This window comes from Gymnogyps californianus, unplaced genomic scaffold (assembly GCF_018139145.2).
Source record: "Gymnogyps californianus isolate 813 unplaced genomic scaffold, ASM1813914v2 HiC_scaffold_31, whole genome shotgun sequence".
NCBI lineage: Eukaryota > Metazoa > Chordata > Aves > Accipitriformes > Cathartidae > Gymnogyps > Gymnogyps californianus.
In genome coordinates this window covers 736,554-743,056 of record NW_026114191.1, presented here as the reverse complement: position 1 = coordinate 743,056, position 6,503 = coordinate 736,554, and the positions used below count along the sequence as shown (strand labels likewise).

The 6,503-nt window shown below is 56.3% G+C and overlaps 1 pseudogene; it reads left to right on the top strand.

The window, feature by feature from the left end:
* The first annotated feature begins 2,794 nt into the window (after positions 1-2,794).
* Positions 2,795-3,723, top strand: LOC127028271 (olfactory receptor 14A16-like; annotated as a pseudogene).
* Positions 3,724-6,503: the final 2,780 nt, after the last annotated feature.

The following is a 6,503-nucleotide window of genomic DNA, read 5'->3' as shown; positions in this document are numbered from 1 at the left end:
CAGATGCGCACACCCTGGTAGAGCAATTCCCACTGCAGGAATCAGTCTGTCCAGGGTATAGAGAGGGACAGTCAGTGATTCCTTCAGTCTGCCTCAAATTCTGTTCCCCAGGAGAGACCCTGCTGCCTTTCAGGAGCTGTCAGCCCTGGAGGCCCAGGGACACCTCGAGGGATTTGAGGGTGGGGGGGTGAGGGTAGGAGGCAGAGAAAGTGCTGCCTTGGGCTGGTCCTGTGCTGCTGAGCTGGGCTGGGCTCCTGGGATGGAGGGAGCTCATGGCAAGCGGGCAGCGCTGCCGAGAGACAGCTCTGCCCAGGAGCAGCTCCTCTGCAAAGGGCAGCAGGGCTGAGGGCACTGCCTGCAGGCACCGAGGGGAGAGCAGTGAGGCAGTGAGAGGTTAAAGGCAGTGTGGAGTAGGAGGATGCTGAGAGTCAATGGTGGAAGAAATCTTCACAGCCCTTGACACGGTAAGTCTCTGGTAGCAGGGCAAAGAAGCTGCAGTTTGAGGAGGGATCTCCAAAAGCTGGCACAGCCCACAGCCTATGGAATCTTTCAGGAGGACTCTCACAGCTTCTCTGGTGTGGAGGAGGAGGACATGCTCCAAAGCACGGCTTCCCTGCTGCACCGTCAGAGGGAGAGGGCATGATGGCTGCATCTCCCAGGGATGGCCGAAGGGGTGTGAAGGTGGGTGTGCAGCCAGGGGTGCCCAGGGCTGTCCTTCCGAGCAGGGTCCCTGCACCCCAGGGGCCTGTGTGCTGGGGCAGGCACTCTGCCGCCTGCCAGGGTCAGCACTCAGCCTGCCCGGGGAGCTCCCCATGGCACTGTGGGAGAAGGTGTGGGTGGAAGGAGCAACCCCTGTCAGGGCAGGGTCCTTCTGCTGTTGAGAGGGTGCTTCATGGGTCAGGGCTGCTCACAGCTCCAGCTTACCCCCGCGCATTTCCAAGGGAACTTTCCAAGATGGAGTTCCCTGAAAGGGAAGGTGTCTCTCTTTTGAGGTTTCTCATCCTGGTTGGCTGGGTGGGCAGTGGGACATTTCCAAGGGGACTTTTCTACTGGAAGGTAAAAAGGAGGGATTACTGTATGGCTAAGGAGCTTTCCTGAGTCTGTGTTTTCAGTTTCCAGCTCTGGGGGCTACAGACAGCACCAGCATCACCTCTCCAGTCTCAGCTGGGTTTCTGTGACCTGCTTTGTAGCCCTGCACACACGGAGAGGCTGCAGGGCAGAGCTGGGCACACAGGGGCTGAGATGGGGTCTCTGAGCACCGGCAGCGAAGAGATGTGGGGCCAGAGAAAGAGCTCCTGGCAGGCACAGCTGCAGGCAGCAGAGATGGGCAGGAAAGGAAGGAACTGCTAATGGAAACCCTGTTGCAGGGGAGATAGGGGCACCTCCCGGCCACCCCTGCACTGCAGATGCCTTCACTGAGACGCCTCCTTCACCTCTCCTCTCCCACCCAGCACAACCCTCAGCCCTCACGGCCATGGGGTCGAGGGTGGGAGTCCCCTCTCTGTCCAGCAGAGCAGCAGCAGAGGCGAAGGGCATCCCTCCTGCCGCGTGCCCGTTTCCCGCTGAGCAGCAGTTGGGCTGAGGGCAACTGTCCTGCATTACCGGTGTCTGGGAGGTGGCGTGCACAGGGGGGTCAGGGGAAGGCTTTCCCGAGTGCCCGGCTGCCTCTCCCCTTGCCTCTCTCAGCCAGACCCTCACTGTATTTTGCCTTGGTGCTCCACTTTTGCCTGCTCTAAAGTTCTCTTTGTAGTGCTGTCAGAGTCCCTGGGGATGGGAGTTTCAGCTGCCGAGTCACACACTGCTCTTGTTTATCCATTCATACAGGTGTGTCCCTGGGAACAAGTGTCCCAGCTTTCCTCCAACCTGTGGGCTGTGGGCAATGCAGTGTGTGGGGCTGGGGAATGAGTCTGTTTTCTCTTCCTGAGATGCTGACATTAGGACAATTGGCTCCCTCCTTGGGGTGTCCTTCCAAGCTGTGAGCTGCCCTCCAGGATGCAAACCTCTTCCACAGCCCCTTTGTGTTATCTGAAAGCCCCACGGAGAAATGCAGACGTACTCTGCCTGAGGGAATGCTGTTGGGCTGGTGAAATGAGGCATGCGTGTCCTTGGCTAGAAGGGGGGTGCTGAGACCTTGAGAAAGGGTGAGACATTTCGTGGTGTGTAGTGGATCCCTCTGCTGTCAGCAGTGCCTGGTGACTTTTCAGGGTAATAGAAGAGTTTGATCACCCTCCATCTCGTGAAGGTGCGAGTCCAGGGCAGCTGGGAAGAAGACAGAGAGACAGACCAGCTCCCCTCACTCTGCACTAAGCCCCGGGCAATCCTCTTGCCTCGCAGGTCTCCTTCTGTTCTCCCTGGGGGCAGCAGAAATGTGGAGGCTTTCTGAGATCAAAGAACACTGCCCAGGTGAGATGGGGGCACCTTTAAAAGACCCCAAACCTCTCCAGCTGTCTTCTGCCATCCTGGATCCTTAGCAGTGGGAGTGCAGATGCTGACAAGCTCTTCTGCATTAGGCGTGGTTTCATCTGACACAGCTGACCACCAGGCCTGGCCCCTGCCCCCACCATTCCCATGAACCCACTGCTGCAGAGCAGGGCTGACTCCTCGGCAGCCAGCGGGAAGAGGCCCTTCTTATGGGAAGAGGCCTTGAAGGAATGTCTGCTGGAAAAGGCAAAGTGGGTGTGCGTAGCAGGGGGAGGGTGTAGGAGAAATGGTTGTGATTTTACTCAGCGAAGTCTCCCTTAATTTGTCATTGACCCTTCCTTGAAGGTCAGGAACCCATGCACAGAGGCACCAAATGTTGAACGGCAGCTCCACAACTGAGTTCCTCCTCCTGGCATTCGCAGGACACGGGAGCTGCAGCTCTTGCACTTCTGGCTCTTGCTGGGCATCTACCTGGCTGCCCTCCTGGGCAACGGCCTCATCATCACCGCCGTAGCCTGCGACCACCACCTCCACACCCCCATGTACTTCTTCCTCCTCAACCTCTCCCTCCTCGACCTGGGCTCCATCTCCACCACTCTCCCCAAAGCCATGGCCAATTCCCTGTGGGACAACAGGGCCATCTCCTACTTGGGATGTGCTGCCCAGGTCTTTTTCTTTCTCTTCTTGATTGTAGGGGAGTATTTTCTTCTTACTGTCATGGCCTATGACCGCTACGTTGCCATCTGCCAACCCCTGCACTACGGGACCCTCCTGGGCAGCAGAGCTTGTGTCCACATGGCAGCAGCTGCCTGGGGCAGTGGGTTTCTCCATGCTGTGCTGCACACTGCCAATACTTTTTCCCTACCACTCTGCCATGGCAATGTCCTGCACCATTTCTTCTGTGAAATCCCCCACATCCTCAAGCTCGCCTGCTCACAATCCTACCTCAGAGAAGCCGGGCTTCTTGTGGTTAGTGCCTGTTTATTCTGTGGGTGTTTTGTTTTCATCATGCTGTCCTATGTGCAGATCTTCAGGGCCGTGCTGAGGATCCCCTCTGAGCAGGGACGGCACAAAGCCTTTTCCATGTGCCTCCCTCACCTGGCTGTCGTCTCCCTGTTTGTCAGCACTGCCATCTTTGCCTACCTGAAGCCCCCCTCCACCTCCTCCCCATCCCTGGACCTGGTGGTGACTGTTCTGTATTCGGTGGTGCCTCCAGCAGTGAACCCCCTCATCTACAGCATGAGGAACAAGGAGCTCAAGGATGCCCTCCGGAAACTGGCCGAATGGACGCTGTTTCACTGACAATAACCTGCCTCCCCTGCTCTGCGCATTTCCCTCAGGCCAAGAGCCTGCTTTTTTCCCTTGTCATAATCCTACTTTTAGATCATTTTCTGGGCTTCCACTACTTGTCTTGAGGTTTGATCCAGCTGTTTCTGACCCTTGTACAACACTGGATCAGATGTGGCCTGTCCAATAGCAGCTCTGCAACAAAAGGGCATCTCCCACATGCAGTGCCTGAAGGCTGAGCTCTTCCTCCAAAGGTGCTGCCAATAAAATGTCCACAGAATTGGTCTTTTAAAGAGTTTTGTCTCCTTGTGTTCTCCCTGTGATTGGGGTTAAGCTCACGGTACCATGGGGTTCCATTGAACTGAACGTTGTGGTTTTAAAGGCTCTCTTTGTGGTGTCCAGTGGCAGTGGAGATGGGGCATGGGCTCCCAATTCCCTCCTCAGGCTGCTTCACGTATGACAGGACTGATGGCACATACAAAAATGAATGTGGGGGGATGGGGAGAGGATGGGGACTTGCCATGTACCTTGGGCTGGGAGGGAATAAAGACTGAGAAGGTGAAACACCCTCCAAGGTGATGTCCCCCAAAAGTAAAGCACTGAATCGAGGTATGCCCAAAGAAGGACTCTGAAGTGCCATGGGAGTGAGCGGGGACGCAGCAGGCAGAGGGAAGGGAGAGTGGAGAGATGCAGGAGCTGCGTGAGGAGGCCCAGGGCTGTGGTAATGCCCTGGGAGTGGGGCTGATGGGGCAGAGAAGAGGTGAAATGCAGCGGGGGTTGAGGCTCAGCTACAAAATGACTGCAGGAGAGCCTGGGAGTGAGTGGCCTCTGTTTGCTTGTGTCGTTGTTGCAAGCAGCAGCCGTGGGGCTGATGGGCAGGCTGAGAGCCTTCCCTGCCCCCCAGGACCTGCTGTGCCCTTCAGAGGGGCTGGGGCTGTGGGGGAGCGCCCAGAGCTCTGCAGCACCCTGGGGTGGGCAGTGTGGTGGGGCCAGGGCAGAGTGGGCTGCTGGGCTTGGCTGGGCTGGGCAGAATGCAGGGGAGGTGGGGAGAGGTGGGGAGGGGCTGGGCTGGGCAGGAAAGTGTCTGGCAGAGGAAAACACCCGTGGAGAACTCAGCTGTGCGAGCGTGCAAAGTGAGGGCAGGGTGCTCACAGTGCAGAGCCAGGCCTCATGGTGAAGGAAGCAAGGCACCAAAGGGGCAAAGAGAGGGGCCCGGTCTGTGCCATGTTCCCTGGACACCCCAGGGAAGCTGTCCCAGAGTAATTTTCCCTGACCACCCCACACACCGGCCATTTCCAGCTCTGGCCATACACCCCAGCCCTGAGGAGGGACCTTTGCTGCATGGACACCCCTGTTCTCCTCTGGGGCTCTGTGATACCCAGCTCCACTGCCATTAGTAATGAAAAGAAAACCAGTTTCCTGCTGACACTCGTTACAAAGCAAGTCCCAGAGCTCTTGCCACTGCTGGTCTCTCAGCCAAGCCCGTTCTCAGACACCTCCACCTAGATCAGAAGTTCACGGCCGTGTCGTGACATGTATCGAAAATCTCCATTGTTTGAGCTCCCACCAAGTGGCCTGGGTCCTTGCTCCGGTGTGGGGCTCTGAGGGATTTCTCAAAACCTCAGCTCTCTCAGCCTCCCCTTGGCCATAATGTGCTCCAGGCCCCAACCATCCTTCTGGCCTCTGCAGGACTCGCGCCACTCTGTCAGGGCCTGCCTTGTGCTGGGGAGCCCCAGATTGCATGCAGCAGGCCTGATGCGCTCCTGTGCTGGGGTAACTTGGAGCAGCAGCCACCCAGCCACCCAGCTGCTCCCTCACTCTCCCTCCTCAAAACGACAGCACAAAGGGAGAAAAAACATAGAGAAAAGCTTGTGGGTCAAGGTAAAGAAAAGGAGACCACTTACCCCTTACTGTCATTGTCATCACTTACCAATTACTGGGCAAAGAAGAGTTGACTTGGCGAAGATCAATTTAATTTATTGCCAACTAAAAAAAAAAGCTGTGGATTGTGAGAAAGCCTAACAAAAATATTACAGACTATTCCCCCATGCCACTCCTTTTGCCCAGGCTCAGATTACTCCTTCATTCCCAACACTTCAACTCACCCAACCCCAAGACAAGCAGGGGGAGGGATGGGGAATGGGGGTTACAGTCAGCACAGAACATCTCTGCTGCTCCTTTCTCACACTTTTCCCTTGCTCCAGCTTCGGTTTTCTCCACGGGATCCCACCATATTTGCAGCCAAGGCTATGTGGTGTTCATGTCTTTCTGTCTTACTTTTCTCCTTTATACTCACAGAATGATGGAACCGTTGAGATTGGAAGGGACCTCTGGAGATCATCTAGTTGAAGGCCTCAGCTGAGGCAGGGTCAGCTAGAGCAGCTTGCTCAGCACCTTGGCTAGCTGGGTTTCGACTACCTGCATGGAGGGACACTGCACAGCCTCTCTGGGCAAGCTGTTCCAGTGATTGACAGCCCTCACAGTCAAACAGTGTTTTCTTGGGCTCAGATGGGATTTTATAGACATGACTAAGATCTCTCCAAGCCTTTTCTTCTCCACACTGAACAGTGCCACATCTCTCAGCCTTTCCTCTTAGGAAAGATGCTCCAGTCCCTTAAACCAGCTTTGGGGCCCTTTGCTGCACTTGCTTTAGGAGGTCAACAAGTTGGCCGTACTGGGCAGCCCAGCACTGGACACAGCACTCCAGATGGGGCCTCACCAGTGCCGAGCAGAGGGGAAGGGCCACCTCCCTCCATCTGCCACCAGTGCTTTTCCTAACGCAGCCCAGGAGGCTG